Here is a 19285-nt window from a genome sequence, read left to right on the forward strand (position 1 = left end):
GAGATAGTGCCGGTGATAGAATTGGTGGGGAAGGTGTACAGCGTAGACATAGACCTATGTTTAACAATTTCGAATTGAAGCAACCTCTTAACTTTACACATCTGTATGACTTGGATTCCTACGCTGAAGTTTTTACGGTGTTACATGAAACGTTAGAGAATATGTTGAGTGAGGTTTCTAGAACGCTAAGACCCTCAGACGTTGTCCAGCTTGAATTACGAGCGGGATCCTTAGATATACCAGTGTATGTAAAAATGAGTGGAGCCAATTTAAGTCTAGATGATTTTCTCAGTCAGATTGAAGCTCTCCTTCAAAGTCATAGTGAAATTTTGGCTGATGACTCTTTAATGTTGATTGTGCAGGTTATTAGGTGCCCAGAAGGAGGTGGTGTAAGGAGATGTTTGCAGACCTTAATGAAAAGTGAGCTTATTAGAAAAAAAGCCAAGCATCTGATTATATGTTACAACAGAGACAATCAATTATGCTTTGCCTACAGCGTACTGAGCTTGATATTTCCAGAATTCAGAGGGGCTTATGAAATGTGTATGGCTGAGGCTTTAAAACTTCAACAGAGTGTGGGATTAAGTGAACATCAAATGGTGTCGTTTGTAGACATAGATAAATTTGAACAGGCCTTAGATGTTAAAATTGTGGTCTGGTACAGATGTCCTCAAAAGGATGTGTTCCTGAATCACCAAACAGATACTCGAGCAAAAAACAAAACTGTATTTCTGTTTCTTCATGAGAATCATTTCTATGGTATTGTTAACTTGAAAGGTTTTCTGGGTGCAGCCTATCTGTGTAATTACTGTTACACCGCCTACAGTAATCGATCTGGACATCGCTGTGAAGGACACTGTAATGTGTGTTTTTCCCCAGCCTGTAACAGCGAGTCCTCTGTAAAGGTAAAATGTAACGACTGCAATCGTTATTGTCGATCACAGCTCTGTTATGATGAGCATAAGATTCTCAGAGATAAAGCCAACAGTGAAAAACAGGTTTCTATGTGTGACCTTTTAAAACTTTGTACAAGGTGTTATTCTCTCTATAAATGTGACCCTACAAAGCCACAGACTCACAAATGTCTTACTCCTTACTGTAAGCTATGTAAAGCCGTGTTGTTACCTCACAGTGATCATAAATGCTTCATTCAAATGCTTAAACCTAAGGAACCCACAGACAAATATGTGTTTTATGATTTTGAATGTCGTCAGGAAGCTGGCGTACACATTCCTAATTATTTGTACTGCATGCACATGGGTGGTGAATCATGGTATTGGGAGGGCGAGGAATGTGTGAAAAAGTTTTTTGAGCGGTATCGTAGACCTTGTTATGCAGGATATACTTTCTTGGCACACAATGCAAAGTCTTATGACAGTTATTTACTGATGAATTATTTAGTATCCAACGGAATTAACCCAAATATCATAGCTCAGGGTAGCAAGTTGATGTGTTTTACAGACGAAGCTTTTAAAATGCGTTACATTGATTCCTTTAACTTTTTGCCCATGAAGTTAAGTGCCCTGCCTGCTGCTATGGGATTTGAAGCCAAAAAAGGATATTTTCCTCATTTTTTCAATACTGTTGAAAACCAGAATTATGTGGGGCCATTTCCTGAACCCATTTACTATGGTGTTCAGCAAATGATGTCTAAAGATCGTGATGACTTTTACAAATGGTATGATTCGATTAAGATGGGTGTTTTTAATTTCAGAGACGAAATGGCATTCTACTGCAAAAATGATGTTGAAATTTTGAAAGAGGCCTGTATCAAATTCCGGACTGAGGTTTATGCAATAGGGCAGATAGACCCCTTCCAATGTACCACCATTGCTTCACTGTGCATGGCTATGTATAGAAGTAAATTCATGCCTAAAGACACAATAGCGATCATTCCTCCCGACAATTACAGTGAGCAGCAAAAAAGCTTTTCAAATGCCTCGATACAATGGTTAATGTATGTAGCAGAAACTGAAAATGTTTTCATTCAACACGCTTTAAACTACGGAGAGCTTAAAATAGGACCCTTTTTCTTGGACGGTTATGCTGTGATTAATGGTAAGCGTACGGCTTTTGAATTTGCAGGGTGTTTTTTTCATGGTTGTCCCTTGTGCTATGATTCGGCCGATGTAAACCCCTTAAGCAAAGTATCGTGTGGTACGATGCATCATCACTTTGATGAAAAGATTGAAACATTGCAAAAGGTTTACGGGGTGGAAGTCAGAGTTATTTGGGAACATGAATGGAACACCCTGAAAAAACAACCTAAAGTTCACGAATTTCTGATTCGTTCTGATTTTCCAGAACGCATAAATCCACGCGAGGCTCTGTTTGGGGGACGTACAAATGCCATTACATTACATTATGTGGCCCAAGAAAATGAAAGGGTGGAATACTTTGATTTCACTAGTTTGTATCCGTTTGTTAACAAAACAAAAGTGTATCCCGTAGACCATCCTACTGTAATTTACCATAATTTTCAAGACTTGAGCCAGTACTTTGGATTGTTCAAATTAACTGTTCTGCCTCCTAGGGGTCTTTATTTCCCTGTACTGCCTGCCCGCATCTGTGGTAAATTAATGTTTACCCTCTGCCGTTCATGCGCAGAAACACTAAACCAGACGGGGGTATGTAATCATACCTCTGGAGAAAGAGCCTTGACCGGGACATGGTGTAGTGTAGAGGTAGTTAAAGCTCTTGAGAAAGGTTACAAAGTGTCTAAAATACATGAAGTGTGGCATTTTCCTCAGAAATCTGACACTCTCTTTACAGGTTACATTAATAGTCATCTCAAGGGGAAACAGGAAAGTTCAGGATACCCTGCTCATTGTACCGATGAGGAGCGTAAAGAGCGTTATATTGCGGAATATTTTCAGAAAGAGGGGGTTCAATTAGATCCTCAAAACATTAATGTTAACCCTGCTAAAAGACAAATCTCCAAACTATGCCTCAATAGTTTGTGGGGAAAACTAGCACAGAGAACTAACCAGCTCTCTACAAGCTTGGTAAAGGATCCTGACCAGTTTTTCCATTATCTCTTTTCAAAAAGATATCAGGTTTCGCATTTTTGTTTTGTAAGTGATACTGTGGCTCAGGTTCAGTGGCGTTACGCTTCTGATACCTATACTCCCACAGGTAATGTAAACGTATTCATAGCGGCATTTACTACCGCTTACGCCCGGCTAGAGCTCTATAACCTCTTGGATCGTTTGCAGGGTCGATGTCTGTATCATGATACAGACTCTGTAATCTTTGTCAGCAGGCCCCAGGCTTGGCGTCCCAAACTAGGTGATTATCTTGGTGATTTAACTAGCGAGTTGAAGCCGGGGGAACACATTACAGAGTTTGTGTCAGGGGGCCCTAAAACATATGGGTACGTCACAAACAACGGAAAAACATGTCTCAAAGTAAAGGGGATTACCCTAAACTATGAGAATTCCAAATTAATTAACATCGCTTCATTAAAAGACCTTGTACAAAACTTTGTGAATCATGATAGAAACACCCCTGCAGAACATATCATGATTCGAGGCTCCCAGATTTGCCGCAATAAAAAAGAATTTCAATTGGAAAACAAACCACTCCAGAAAACCTTTCAAATAGTCTACAATAAGCGAGTCTTGCGTTCTGATTTCACATCGATTCCTTATGGGTACTGAAGAAGGTTTTGATATTAGACTATCTGTGCCTTTTGCAGCTATAATATCGGGACCCTCCAATTCAGGGAAAAGTTATTTTGTGAAGCAGCTTTTAGAAAACTCTCAACAGATCTTTTCCAAACCCCCTGAGAATATCATTTGGAGTTATAGTTGCTGGCAGGGAATATACAATGAATTGTCACTTAAATTTAAAAATATCAAATTTATTGAAGGCATACCAGATTCATTAACCGATGATAATTTAATGCCTCCTAACAAAATCAATTTACTCATTATAGATGACTTGATGGAAGCAGCTAGCGAAAATGATGAAATACAGAAAGCTTTTACAAAATACGTTCATCATAGGAATTTATGCGTACTGTATTTGGTTCAAAATTTTTTTTTTCAAGGAAAAATGAGCCGCACAATAAACTTGAATGCCAATTACATTATTCTGTTTAAAAACCCTCGAGATAAACTTCAAATCAACACACTAGCCCGTCAGATGTACCCCGGGAACTCCAAGTTTTTCTTAGAAGCGTTTGAAGATGCGACAAAAAAACCCTATGGTTATCTTTTAATAGACTTAAAGGCCCAAACCCCTGAAGCATTTCGTCTAAGAACTGGTTTATTTACTCCTGATTGGCCTGTTGCGTACATCCTGAGAAATACCAAATCAAAACACCTATAAACGGCCGGTTATTGCTCTAAAACTTTTATTTATCTAGGCTATGCAACAGCTCAGCATGTCGGCTAGAATAAAACGTAACCTCCATCTCTTAAAGAGCATAGTTCATAGCTCTGCTCATCAGAGAAGAGCAATTTTACGAAACGCCTCAGACGATTTTATCAAATCGATTGGGGAAATTGCCTTAAATGCCTTAAAGGGTCACATCCCCTTAACTTCGAGTCAGTTAAACACTCTCAAAAAGCAGCGACGTGTTATAAAGAGCCTATGCAATAAGAAGCATTCAATTAAAAAGAAGAAAAAAACTGTGAATCAGAGTGGTGGTTTTATCGGAGCTTTAATAAGGATTGCATTGCCTTTTTTATCAGGACTCTTATCGCATCAAAGTTAATTTGTAATAATGACTCACTCCCAGAAAATGTTTCTGATACCCCAGCATCAACTTGATAGACTTCGACAGCCTGAGCCCCAAAACCCCGAGCCTATTAAAAAAGCAGTTGAAAGCCGACTTGACTCTGAAATGAAAAGCATTCTACTTAGAAGCGACATCAGTGACCATGAGAAAGTTAAGCTATACACCAACTCCTTACAGAGATATCTAACCCTGCTTAAACAGAGTGAAAAAGAGTTTAATACCCTTACATTAATTACACCCCCCTCTGAGGAAACGGACCAACCGGCAGCAGAACCTGAATCTAAGATAGTGACTGCTGTTATGAGTAGTGTGCCCTCCAGATCTAAGAAAAATGCTAATTTTATTTTAAACGCTATGTCTCAGAATGCTTTGGTTACCTCATGGAATGATCAAGGGGAATTCATTCTTAGGGGCAAGAACATTAGAGGGTCGCATATGGTTGATTTAATCAGGGCTGCAACGGGGCATACCCATATCCCTGAACATAGGTTGCCTGTAGGATGGTCCGAATTCATCAAAGGTTTGTCTGTAATAAATGTCCCCTATTCTACAGTACCTAATTCTCAAACACGACAACTCATAGAAGCTTATAAAAAACGACCCTTAGAGACTCCCATGCAAAAGAAGCAGAAAAAAAGACAGCAGTTATGGGAAAGTTATTAAGATGTTACTGTTTTTATTGAGTTTACATATTTGTACATTTTGTTGTATATTCATGCATATGTTGTGTAAACATTGTCTGATACATTTTGTTGTATATTCATGCATATGTTATATAAACAATGTCTGATATATTTACAGCAATAAAAATATTTATTCACCATTTACATTGTCATAAGTTTTTTTTTTGTTTTTTTTTTTGAAGATTAACATTCATAACATTTTTTAAAATCATGATGAGTCTTGACACACTGCACGCATGAAAATATATTTATACAATTCTGTTTTTTAGGGTTAGACATACAATGTATAAATTGGGACACCATCAGATCATTTTTGTTTAAATCAGAGCTGTAGAGAGCCATAACCTCAGGGTAAGTAAGTCCTTTGGATCGATGATGTACAAAGAAAACACAGTGATGGCCGCATGTCGTGGTCATAAGACCTTGTAGAGGATGATTATTGTACACTGTTTGTTTGACGTTGTTGTCTAAAAAGTTTGAGATAGTCTTAGGAAAATAAATAAAATCTGGGGGGTTACCGTAAGAATCAAAAAACTCTCCCTGTCCCTCTTCTTTTAGATAAATCCCTAGCCAGTGTTCTCCCGGATAATTCTGGGGGTCCGTGTTGACAATGAGTATTGCAGGCAATTTTTTTATTTTTCCTTTAGGTAGTTGATCACTAGCTAGAACTCCGTAAAAATACTTTGCAGTCAATGGGTTGCTGGTTAGCAGAGCTGTAAGCTGAGTGGTATTCATTTTAAAAGGATCAATGTTGTATCAAACTTTTCAGTAATCAAAGAGAACAGCTCTTTGGTGGGAAACCTCAATCACGTTCTCAAAAACAGCATATACAATCATATTCACCGTCTCTGGCAGAGCATTGGCAAAACGCATTTCAAGGCGCATATTACCATTTTTCACTAAGGAAAAATGATCTCCACATTCTTGATCAGGGGTCAAATCAAATGCATAGAGCGTATAGCCTCTAATAAAGTCTGACCTATCAATTATCAGCGGTTTGTCTTTGAGATGTCTACCTGTGGCCTGTATTAGACTGTAATATTCCCTGACTGGGTTGTGTCTTGCTGTATAGTGGGGTTGTAAAGGTTTTGAGGGGACTTGTTCACCATCGACGTACATAGCTATAAAGTTCCCAGCAAAGTGTTTAAAGTTAAATGGGTTTTTAGCGTAGGAACCACTAAATGCATCATTATCTGTTAAACCAATAACCACAAACTTTGGTAACTGCCCCAGAAACAAATTCTCCTGATTACAGACCCTACTCCCTCTAGGAATGCTAAAAACTTTCATAGACACTCTATCAATAGGATATCGGGCATTAGAGGTCATCAAGGCCTGAGCTTGGGCAATTCTGACCTCAGGGGACACTTTTACTTTTTTAATATAGAGAGATGCTTCTAAAATTTTAAGTTTGAACTCTTCTGCAGCATCAGACATTAAACAGAAAGTGTCATTGGCCCTCACCATTTTAATTTTCAGGTCAATCCCATTCAGCATGAGTTTCTCTTGAAAAAATATATCCGCATGCAGAGGTCCTAAAAGTTCAACAGTATGACTCATTCTGGTAAACGCATGCCGTTTAACTAAACCTTCATTAGCCCCTGCAGGATCAGTCTCATCCATATGTCCTGGGGTATCTTTGTAAAACAAGCCGGCAGTGAACTGTGATTCTAGAGTGTCCTTACTAAAGTTTAGCATTGCTTCTATAATGCTTCTGTAAGGATAAGTATTACTGCTTTGACTGATTAAGCGATTTCCTAAAGTTACATCCACTTGTGAAAACATGGTAGCTACAGGGTAATTGATAATACCGACTATACTACCTCCAACTAAATCTGAGCCATCAGCCCTAGTAATTTTGCATGAAAGTCTTAAAAGAGTATTATTCAAATCAAGATAATCTTCCCCATTTCCCGCTATGTAAAATTCGAGGGGGCCCGTGTCAGACAAGGCAGACAGGGGGGGAATTTCCACATAAAGGTTTTTTTCAATACTTGTCTGGGTATAAGGTATAGTAAACAGATCCAATTCTGATTTCACACATTCTTGAGACATATGATGTACCAGCGTCATGATTTAAAAGATGTTTCTCTTTTTCGCTGTTCTGGGAGTCTTTGGTTTCTTACTCCTTCTCCGTTTACCGGTACTAAATGACCTCAATGTAGCTGGTTTAGCCTTTTTGTGTGGATGATAGTGAGATCCTGGGGGTTTGCTACGTTTTCTCTTGTATCCTCGGGACATCACCATCAAGCCCTCACCTGACTGGCTCTTGTTATGGCTATGAGGGTTATGACTTGTTAGGACATTTGACACCACGTCACTAACAATATTTTTAGCTGCTGATTTAAAATGAGGTTTAACTATTTCAAAACCCCTTCTAAGTAACGGTAAAGCTTTTCTGAAAAGACTTCTAAAAATACCCCCTATACCCGCCCCATACATTACTGGAGCTCCAGAAAATCCTGGCAATCCATTACCAGCCTGATTTTTGTAATAATTAATATAAGGATTGACATATCCATTAGGGCCCATTTTCAATTATGTGTAAAAAAGAGGCTTTACAGGTCGGAAATGCAACTTCACTACAACCTTCCCAAAACGGAATGGCACTAACTTGTTTTGGTCCGTCTTAATTTGTATAGTTAACGTGTCAAAGGTGGTCTTGCTGAGTGGCACATAATGAGGTCTGTCGTAAGTTACCGTGATTATATCGTTGTTTTTGCCTTTAATAGGAACACATCTTAGAAGAGGCACGTAACTATCTCCAACGGCTTGATGTGTAATGATATCAGTATAGACATACAGGGTATAAAAGCCCACTCTGATGTCAGCTGGGTAGTTGGTCCTCAAATAAGCAGAATACACTTTAGCCTCAATAGGACCTAATAGGCTAATAGTTTCACCCTTTATAGTCTCACGAAATCCCAACATTTGTCCGAGGTGTTCTTTGGTAAAAAGCATATACGGTTTAGTACTTTTTATATAAATTCGTCTTTCTATAGGTTTATAGAATAATTTCAAATCATTATTATTTTGTTCATCGGGAGCCTTGTCACCTTTCTGATCTAGTCCTTTTCCGAGCAGGACATCGTTCATGGTCGCTATTACATCCTGAAGGGTCTCATAATATCCTTCTGGTATAGTATATTCACGTTTTATTGCATTTTCTATATCATTGGTAATAAAAGTGCTGTCTTTAAGGCTAATATTATCCCAGGTATGGGGATATTGAATCTCTGCTAAGCAAACTTCCCATTTTCCCGGTAGATTCAATGTTTTAACCAATTTGATAGTAAAATTTGATATTGCATTTTTAGGGAAAACCTCCTGTGAAGCATTACTAGGCAGAGTTACATAAAAAGAGTCTTGAGACATCTTGAATAATGTTTTAAGTGTAATTAAATACACTCTGTACTTGTTAACTCTTTAGATCCACCACCTGCTGCTCTGCGACCCAACTGTTAAATTTTTCAGGCCAACCGGCCCATTTTATGAGATAAGACTTTTGACCATTTTCCTTTTTCTCGGCAACTATCTTCTCTATCCTAAACAGCCTATCAGTCTTAACATTTATTTTCTGTAATTCTGGTTCATAAAATGTGCCCATTATAGGCTCTCCATCATAATCACATAGTTTATACACCGGTGGAAATCTTGGTATACATTCTGTTATAGTAAAAATCTCTGATGTAAACGTCTGTTCATAGCCTTTTATAAAGGGAGCTCTTAACTTTGAAATTCTTACGCTGTCACCGACGGCAAACTTAAACTTTATATGTTTAGGGCTTTTCTTCTTAGAGTATAAAGTTTTAAACACTTTAAATGAATTATCTTCATTAACTTCTGAAGGTTTCATTTGAATACTACGGTGGAAGGAGTTGTTATATGCATGTACCATTTCTTGTAGTTTATCCATATACTTATGCGTGTTAAAAGCGGTGAAATATTTCCACATTCTTGTTTTAAGAGTCCTGTTGTATCTCTCAACAATAGATGCTTTTAGTTCATTCCCCGTGGTAAAGTGTAGAATATTATGTTTTTTTAGCATGTTCTGAAATGCTTTGTTTAGAAATTCGGCCCCTTTATCAGTTTGTAGTTTTTTAGGTTTCCTACCAGCGCCGATGATCCTCTTGAACGCCTCTGTCACCGCCTTAGATGACTTATTTTTCAAAGGTAAGACCCATGCATATTTGGATAAGATATCTATACATGTTAACATGTACTTGTAACCTCCATTTTCTTTTGACAAGCTAGACATATCCACTAAATCAGCTTGCCACTGTGTGTCGATATTAGATACAAATACCGTGTTTCTTTTAAAAGTTATTTTAGAGGGCTTATGCAACGTATATGAGTCTTGCTCTGATAAAAAGTCAGTTACGACCCTCTCAGAGACTTTAGGTCCATCAGACCTCAGAGCTCTTTGAAGAGTCTGTAAACCCCCTAAACCTCCAGGATTTGAGGGATCGTAGTATATTTTTTTCATACGCTGGTGTGTCATCTTTAACCAAAATAACACAACTGAGAACAATATGACTTTCAAAAAGTTTTTATTCAAAGGTTATCATAACACTTCAGAGACATGTGGGACGTTCAAAAGTTTTATTCACAGTTTATCAAGAAGATTAGGACATTTTAGAAGAGCTATAAAGTTTTTACACAAACATTCATGATTAGTCACTAAATAATCCACGACATTTTGCACAACTATTGATATATCTTCATCTCTTAAAAACCTGGCCATGTTATAAAAACATACATCAGTCACATAAGCATACAAAACAAGGATATGTGTACATTTGCAATCTTCTATTTCATCAAACATTACAGGTAATATATTCATTAAAAATGCATTTAAGGGTTTACAGTGTTTTATATGGGTAATTACCAACTCTGACCATTCTTTAGTATCAATATCTTTACGGATTAAATCAGTTACACTTTTTAAATTGCTAAACATTTTTACATTTACGGGGATCAGGTTTTGAAAGAGTCTCTTGCAAGCCACTTTCTCAGCTAATAACTCAAACAACAGCCCCTCCATGGTTTTCCTCAGTTTTGCTGGAGTCTGGACGTTCCCCATTTTCAAAGTCACAGGCCCCGTAATATGCTAATGGCGCGCGCGGGTTAGTAAAACTGCGATGGTAGAAAGCTTTGGTAATTTTGTTAACAATGTCTCGGGTCTTGTCATCCAGGGTTTCTTGTAGATGAATCAGTTTACGTCTAATGCTGTGTTCTGGTCTTAGCTCTGTTAAAATATCTTCCACCAGTTTCTGAAGTTTTGTTAAAGACGGATGAAAATTGAAACACGCTAGAGCTTTAGCTATCAGAAGCTTCAGCCACGGGACGTGTATTTTTTCTAGTATTTCTTCAAAATGTTGATCAAAATAATTGGGGGCCGCTTCAAAAAGGCAGCTGTGTCTCAGTTGGCTCGGGTGGTCAATTTCACAACCACGGCAATTTTTTACCATATCACGGTCAATGATCACTTCCAATAGAGAAGCCACGAGACCCATAGAGATCTTTAATACTTTTTCAAAAGAGATGCCTAGGCCCCCGTCAACGTCGTCAGACTCTGCAGGATTGAGGAGCGGGACATTTTCAAAGTCTTTTATAAGCTGTGTCATTTCTTCACTGGTCCAATCCATCTCAAGATCGCACGGTTCAAGAACGGCATTTTCAGAGAAGTATCTAAAGTTTGCAGAAGCCATGGTGTCAGACTCCTTCAATCAAAAGGACATGTGGGGAGCCCCTTTAGTATGCTCCCCAAGATTAGTTTTCGGCCTATGAGGGTGTTGACGCCTCAGGCACCGCGGGGGATCCTTTGAGATGACCTATCAGAGATCCTTGAATGGGTGGTCCTAGAGGCGCCGCCCCTGTGGGCGTTTTCAGAGTTACCCTATTACATCCACCCCTCTCTCTCTCATTGATGTTTGTTTTCAGTTCAGGCCACAGAGGAGATTGTACAGTACACAGACGATCCTTGGGAAGAATGCTTGAAGGCCCCATGCTTGGACTCTCTCTTGAAACTTTTTTACAAGCCGTGGTTTCTTTTGCATCTGTGGAGGGGCTAATGTGCATTTTTTTAAAAGCTTTTATAAGTTCAGACATTTCCCGATCCTCAAGATCCACTTTCTCTGAGCAGCCACTAACAAAGGTATGAGCCATCTGGTGTACCACTCTAATAAGTTGGCAAAATATTTTCCTCCTTTTTATAAGGTCTGAAATACATGCCCAGACATGCCCCTTTAAAAAAAACAAAAAAACAAAAACCCTTCATAGTCTCGATCATTTCAACCTTTTGCTCAAACACCTAACCACCTTGATTCTCTGAAACCCATGGTAAGCTTAATACTTATTTTTATTTATTAATATTTTAAGAAAAAACTGTTGTGGCCGAGTGGTTAAGGCAATGGACTTAATTGTCCGTGTGGGTTCGAATCCTCCCAACAGTAATTATTTTATTTTCATACTCTTTTACATTTATAAATATTTAATGTTTATAAGCACTTATTAAATACACAGGGCTGTTTTATATATATATATATATATATATATATATATATATATATATATCATTACCCATATTCCAAATGTCTATATAAAATCCCCGCCCCTCATTATATATTCATAAATTCATAAATCCATACCCCTCATTATATATTCATAAATTCATAAATCCATGCCCCTCATTATATATTCATAAATTCATACCTATAAGGTCAAAAAAAGGTCAAAAGGGTCATAAATTAGCCTTTTGACATAAGCTATAGTAATATTACTACTGACTAGATCTCAAAAAGTGACTAACGTTACAAATATTGGTGTAGCCGTTTTATAAAAGCAATAAGTCACAGCCAAGGCGTTATTTCAAGCCATTTATAATTATTCCCAAATAACACAAACTCTTCCATTGTTAAAAAAAAATATATAAAAAATCTCCCTTTGTGCTTCTCGGAAGGCATACGATGGAGGGCGCAATGCAGTTTTTCAGCCTGGGGAATATTACAAATTAGGAGACTGTGCTTTAAAATACACATGTAGGGCGGGCGTCTCTGTTACAAAGAATTGTCACACTTTGTATTTATCTCCATAATGCGTTGGGACTAAATACGCAGATACATTAAAACTATTTGGAGAATGCGGGCATCGATCCCGCTACTTCTCGCATGCTAAGCGAGCGCTCTACCATTAGAGCTAATTCCCCTTGAGCTATGCCAGCGATTCTCATAGGCTACAACGCAACTTGATATGAGCAATTCAGATTGTCGGCAATGTAGTCTGCCAATTGCAAATTCAAAAAATAAATAAATTAACTAAATAGCAAATATTTTGACGAGAGGTATGTTTTCAATTTCTTCAAAAAGTAGTCTCAGCTCGTTGATTCAGTCGCTTTAAAATCCACCTCTGTGTCCCGATGCAGCAGCGCTGTATGCTGTGGCTCGAGCTTGTTTGACGAGGCAGACAATGCAAAAATGCCAATACTTGTTATTGCATCACATGGCAGAATTAAGGTATGCTTTAACGGCTTGGCTGTCTCAAGTTAGTTTGTATTGTTCAACAGACAGTCAGTATCTTAAAAACAAATAAGCGAAATACTCCGTGTCTGTCTGTACAAGTTTGAAATTTAAATGCGCCGCCCCTGCATGCTCTGCGACGCTCAGCCAATAGGCAGGGACGGGACGTTGAAAATAATTGTGGGAAATTTTGGATCAGGTATAGAAGCAAAGGTATATTTCAAGGTCTTAAAACGACATTTCCCACAATTCCTTCAACAAGTAGTGACTTCAACAAGTAGTCTGTTTACAACAAAAATACAATCTGTGTTAGGAACGCTATTTTAGTCCGATTTAAAAAAGAAATTAAAATGGTATTGAGTGCTGACAAGAGTTTGGTATCAGCTGTTGATTTCATTGAAACAATCTTTATAGTAAAATGAACACATTTATTCCTCTGGTCGTGTATTGTCTCGCTGACTGCTATCCACCTGGAAGTCACCTAAAGGATAAGGCAATGGCCTCCTAAACTAGGGATTATGGTTTCGTCAGTTTTATTTAAAACAGTGTGTGTGTATTTGTTCTTGGTCTGTGATATATGTGGTCTGTGTTTATAGATCTTGGCACGTTGCACCAAGTAGTCGTGGCCAAGTGGTTAAGGTGATGGGCTTGAACTCTGTTGGCGTTGTGTCCCTTTTTATGTCTTCGTTGTTAATTCTTAAATGACTGTTCAGCTTAAAGGTATCAATTATTACTTGCTGTACATTAAATTCGTCCAAACTAGTATTTGCAAACACATTACAAAATTAAATGGTGTGGAATAGAAACAATGAAGGCTTTGACCTCGACGTGATTTGAACACGCAACCTTCTGATCTGGAGTCAGACGCGCTACCGTTGCGCCACGAATTCCTGCCTAGTGCATGCTTGTTATGCAATGCTAGAGTGCACAGCAAGCATGCCAAAGGCATGCTAAGTCCGATGCTGATACTTGGAAAACACTCAGTATCACCAGGGTCATGGGAAACAGACGACTCAATATTTGTTCGTAGTCAGCAGGGCTATGAAGTTGTCGGAAGTGTGTTTGATTCTCAGCTTAAAAGTAAAGAAAACATAAAACAAAGCGATTTGCTTTTATAATGTTTATTATTTGAAACGTGGGCATAAACACAGTTGTACTGGCTGGGAATCGTCTCGGGTCAATTACTTGGAAAGCAGCTATGCTGACCAATATATCACCAACGAGGGAAAGCTGGCAGTACTGAGTGATACAGATGACGGATTTTCTCAGCGCGTCTCCTCTGAATGCGCACTGGCACAAAGGGGCTTTGCTCATCTAATGACGTGACAGAATGCAATAATGTATTGGGTTAATTTACCAACAAAAGAAACATAAATAAAAGTGTATGTATTTTTTGTGAATAAACTATCTTGCTTCTACGATGGGACCGGAGACCTTACATCCGCAATCTAATGATCGGCCAAACCCAGAACTACCTTGTCTTGACCAGGGAGTCATATTGTAAAAACAAACTGAAGTGGTTCCACTGGGGATCGAACCCAGGACCTTCTGCGTGTAAAGCAGACGTGATAACCACTACACTATGGAACCTTGTCAGAAAGTGAGTTTTGTGTTTGAAACGCATTGGCAATTATTAACATTACTATGAACAAGTAATATTCTAGAAAGGAAACCGAATCAGACACCATCATGCCGGGAGTAGGGAAGTTGTTTTACCCACATATTTGTTAAGACTATACTTTCAGGGATCATTTCTATAGTTTGTTTCTAGTGAAATGCGTTTCTAGTGTCTGGTCTCGCTAACCATAACGAGGAGTTACAGTGTTTTCTTTTGAGCGCGAAGCGGGACTTGAATGCTATTTCACTGTAGCTGTTCTTGATCATTGATGAACATTCCGCTCTCTTTTGGGATCGAGCCCCAAGTTGGACGTCCTTTTTAAATACAAAATGTAGATGTTTCTTCGAGGCAACAGAGCAATATCTGATTCTGTTCACACTGTATACAGTATTGCAACAAAATTACTTTTTGGTCGTTGTCATATAGCAATTGCTATTGTAAAATGCGTGCATCGTTTATAGTTATAACGATATTGAAATAAATAGTCTTACTTTTGTGGGTTGGCTTCAAACCGTTTCTGTTTTAACACATGTCATTACATCATTCATGGAGCAACAGTTGGTATGTGCGTAATAAACCCGATCGGGCTTTGATATGACAACCCTAGGCTGTGCTGAAATAAATAATGCGGTTTTCTGCTGTAATGAACGCAGTTTGTCAGGATGGTCGAGTGGTCTAAGGCGCTAGACTTAAGGACTCTGTCTTTCCAAAGAATTCTGTGTTCTGGTCTCCAAGTGGAGGTGTCGGTTCAAATCCTCCTCTGACAGTTCAGTTTTATTTATTCTTAAAAGGAATAAATGTGTTCATTTTACTATAAAAGATTGTTTCAAGGAAATCAACAGCTGATACCAAACTCTTGTCAGAACGCAATACCATTTTAATTTCCATTTTAATTCAGACTAAAATAGCGTTCCTAACACAGATTGCATTTGGTTGTAAACAGACTACTCGTTGAAGTCAATGAAAAATATTTTGTCCAAACATGTATTTAACTTGTTTTAATATTAAAAATAATATATTAAATTGAATAACATCTCCGTCGGCCACTGGATCGAGGTCTCAGGCTGGGATGCGGACCTTTGAGAACAGTATAAACGATCTATTAGTGGAAGAAGCTTACATCAGAAATGCCCTCGTTTAACATGCTAGGATGATCGACCTCGGCATTCTCCAATTGCTGTTTACATGTTATAACACGTTATGAGTACGAATACAAAGTTGGACACTTTCCTTGTAAGTGGGGGTAAGCACAATTTATTTTCAGATGTAATGTCTTTATTTAAGCTCAATCTAGTCCTGCGTAATGCAAATCACATTACTATATTTTTTATATTAGTCAAGGCCTATGTAAAGTGTTCTTAAATTGTTTTAACATTAGCATTGATCAATTTGATGATCCGCTTTCTTTTCTCCCAATACGGTATGCAAAGTATGCAACTTTTCTGCCCACTTTGATCATAGGCAGTTTTATCCCCCCGTTTCGGCTGAAAACCGCATCTGGGTGAAAACTTAAGTGTTTCGAAACGCATTTGTAAAGGCATCGGATTCTATTGTGTTGCCGAGCTGTTGATCGTTTCTCATAATACACAGGTTTACTGGGGTGACAAAAAACGCAAGTCTTGTCAAGCCGAAATAGCTCAGTTGGGAGAGCGTTAGACTGAAGATCTAAAGGTCCCTGGTTCGATCCCGGGTTTCGGCAAATAGTAAGTCTATTTTTGTTTTGTATTATTTTGAACTGAAAAATAGAGCGGTTTTTTTTGTTCTGTTTAATTGGAAGAAATAAAAACGTATCAGAGTGCCATTTTCTAATGTGATTAAGAAATGCAAAAACATCGTCCCTGGGTGGGCTTGAACCACCAACCTTTCGGTTAACAGCCGAACGCGCTAACCAATTGCGCCACAGAGACAAATCGGCTCAACCGAACCTGAGACCACATCTAAGAAGAAAGCAACACGGCAGAAAAGTCTGTAATCACAATTAAATGTATGCAACCCAATGCAAGCAAACTTCAAGCCTTTTATATTTATTCCCATGTATGTAGTCTGCCATTTGCAAATTCAATAAATAAATAAATTAACTAAATAGCACATTTTTCGACGAGAGGTATGTTTTCAGTTTCTTCAAAAAGTAGTCTCAGCTCGTTGATTCAGTCGCTTTAAAATCCACCTCTGTTCCGATGCATCAGCGCTGTGTGCTGTGGCTTGAGCTTGTTTGACGAAGCAGGAAATGCAAAAATGCTAAAACCTGTTATTGCATCACATGACAGACTTAAGGTATACTTCAACGTCTTGGCTGTCTCAAGTTAGTTGGTATTGTTAATGTAACACCTCGTTGTTGCCCAGTCATTGTATCATATTAATGAAGTAGAGCTTGCCACTTCTCAGCACCGAGCTGACAATGAGTGTTGTTTTCGGGCACCTGCTGGCTGCTAGTGATGACCACTCCAATCTTCAATCAGGGGGTTGTTGAAGGAAGGGGACACATTTTGAGTGTGCATCTCATACTGGTTTAAATCAATAAGCAAATTTCAAATTGATCATTGATAATGTTGAAACTATTTAAGAACTCTTTCAATAGGACTTGACTAATATAACAAATATAGTAATGTGATTTGCACTACGCAGGACTTGATTGTGCTTAAATAAAGACATAACATCTGAAAATAACTTGTGCTTACCCCCACTTACAAGGAAAGGGTCAAACTTTGTATTCGTTCTCATAACGTGTTAGAAAATGTAAACAGCAGTTGGAGAATGCCGAAGTCGATCATCCTAGCATGTTTAACGAGAGCATTTCTCATGTAAGCTACTTCCAGTCATAGATCGTTTATACTGTTCTCAATGGTCCGTATCCCAGCCTGAGACCACGATCCAGTGGCCGACGGAGATGTTTTTCAAAGTAATATGTTATTTGGAATATTAAAACAATCAAGTTAATTACATGTTTGTACACACAGTATTTTCCAGTGACTTCAACAAGTAGTCTGTTTACAACAAAAATACCATCTGTGTTAGGAACGCTATTTTAGTCCGATTTAAAAAATAAATTAAAATGGTATTGAGTGCTGACAAGAGTTTGGTATCAGCTGTTGATTTCATTGAAACAATCTTTATAGTAAAATGAACACATTTATTCCTCTGGTCGTGTATTGTCTCGCTGACTGCTATCCACCTGGAAGTCACCTAAAGGATAAGGCACTGGCCTCCTAAACCAGGGATTATGGTTTCGTCAGTTTTATTTAAAACAGTGTGTGTGTATTTGTTCTTGGTCTGTGATATATGTGGTCTGTGTTTATAGATCTTGGCACGTTGCACCAAGTAGTCGTGGCCAAGTGGTTAAGGTGATGGGCTTGAACTCTGTTGGCGTTGTGTCCCTTTTTATGTCTTCGTTGTTAATTCTTAAATGCCTGTTCAGCTTAAAGGTATCAATTATTACTTGCTGTACATTAAATTCTTCCAAACTAGTATTTGCAAACACATTACAAAATTAAATGGTGTGGAATAGAAACAAAGAAGGCTTTGACCTCGACGTGATTTGAACACGCAACCTTCTGATCTGGAGTCAGACGCGCTACCGTTGCGCCACGAATTCCTGCCGTAGTGCATGCTTGTTATGCAATGCTAGAGTGCACAGCAAGCATGCCAAAGGCATGCTAAGTCCGATGCTGATACTTGGAAAACACTCGGTATCACCAGGGTCATGGGAAACAGCCGACTCAATATTTGTTCGTAGTCAGCAGGGCTATGAAGTTGTCGGAAGTGTGTTTGATTCTCAGCTTAAAAGTAAAGAAAACATAAAACAAAGCGATTTGCTTTTATAATGTTTATTATTTGAAACGTGGGCATAAACACAGTTGTACTGGCTGGGAATCGTCTCGGGTCAATTACTTGGAAAGCAGCTATGCTGACCAATATATCACCAACGAGGGAAAGCTGGCAGTACTGAGTGACACAGATGACGGATTTTCTCAGCGCGTCTCCTCTGAATGCGCACTGGCACAAAGGGGCTTTGATCATCTAATGACATGAAATACATGAAAGTCACCGCAAGCCTGCACCTCACCACATCCTTCACACTGTTAAACTGCCTCATTATGACCAGGCCTCTAATTATGCCTTTCCAATACTTTGAATGTGTTATTGTTCAGTTTAACATGAGAACAACTTGGTAGAACAATCATAATGTCCGCAGGACTTATTTTCCTCGGGTTCCCTTGGCTAATAACGCCAAGGTCGCGGGTTCGATCCCCGTACGGGCCACGGCTTTTCTTCTTTAAAGAAACCACAGCATTTGTAATGGTGCCAAAATGAACATTCTTTAACAAAATGAACTGAAGCAATATGAAGTACAACCAGTAATATTTCAGACTTTTTTTTAATAAACTTTATATATAATGCTAGCGAAATGCGTTTTTAAAGTGTTTGGACTCGCTATCCACGAGGAAGAGTGAGAGTGTTCGTTTTTTAGCGTGAAGGAGACAGCGAGTGTTTGTTTTTTTTTGGCCAACTGCTCCCTGTTATTGATGACCGCTCCAGTGTTCCTTAGGGGGCTGGAGGAAGCGGACACGTTCTGAGTGGGTATCTTACCAAAAGGTACGCAAGACGAACTACAGTTGCAAAGCACTGCTGCTTTTTCGATGATTGATTAAAACTATCAATCTGACTGAAAACACGGATCACATTAATTGTGATCGGTTTTATACCAATAGGCTTACATGACAGG

General features: G+C 38.5%; 7 non-coding genes across 7 annotated transcripts; 3 read left to right on the forward strand and 4 right to left on the reverse strand.

Moving 5' to 3' along the window:
* Positions 1-13762: 13762 nt before the first annotated feature.
* trnaw-cca (transfer RNA tryptophan (anticodon CCA)) lies at positions 13763-13834 on the reverse strand. Its single transcript has one exon. It is a non-coding gene; the product is annotated as a tRNA-Trp (tRNA).
* A 627-nt stretch (positions 13835-14461) lies between these two features.
* On the reverse strand, positions 14462-14534 carry trnav-uac (transfer RNA valine (anticodon UAC)). The gene has a single exon. It is a non-coding gene; the product is annotated as a tRNA-Val (tRNA).
* A 139-nt stretch (positions 14535-14673) lies between these two features.
* Positions 14674-14886, forward strand: LOC131703441 (small nucleolar RNA U3). Its single transcript, XR_009309897.1, has one exon. It is a non-coding gene; the product is annotated as a small nucleolar RNA U3 (small nucleolar RNA).
* A 1302-nt stretch (positions 14887-16188) lies between these two features.
* On the forward strand, positions 16189-16261 carry trnaf-gaa (transfer RNA phenylalanine (anticodon GAA)). The gene has a single exon. It is a non-coding gene; the product is annotated as a tRNA-Phe (tRNA).
* A 134-nt stretch (positions 16262-16395) lies between these two features.
* On the reverse strand, positions 16396-16469 carry trnan-guu (transfer RNA asparagine (anticodon GUU)). Its single transcript has one exon. It is a non-coding gene; the product is annotated as a tRNA-Asn (tRNA).
* A 1613-nt stretch (positions 16470-18082) lies between these two features.
* trnaw-cca (transfer RNA tryptophan (anticodon CCA)) lies at positions 18083-18154 on the reverse strand. Its single transcript has one exon. It is a non-coding gene; the product is annotated as a tRNA-Trp (tRNA).
* Positions 18155-18926: 772 nt separating this feature from the next.
* Positions 18927-19141, forward strand: LOC131703458 (small nucleolar RNA U3). Its single transcript, XR_009309914.1, has one exon. It is a non-coding gene; the product is annotated as a small nucleolar RNA U3 (small nucleolar RNA).
* Positions 19142-19285: the final 144 nt, after the last annotated feature.

Source organism: Acipenser ruthenus, chromosome 32, assembly GCF_902713425.1.
Source record: "Acipenser ruthenus chromosome 32, fAciRut3.2 maternal haplotype, whole genome shotgun sequence".
Taxonomy (NCBI): Eukaryota; Metazoa; Chordata; class Actinopteri; order Acipenseriformes; family Acipenseridae; genus Acipenser; species Acipenser ruthenus.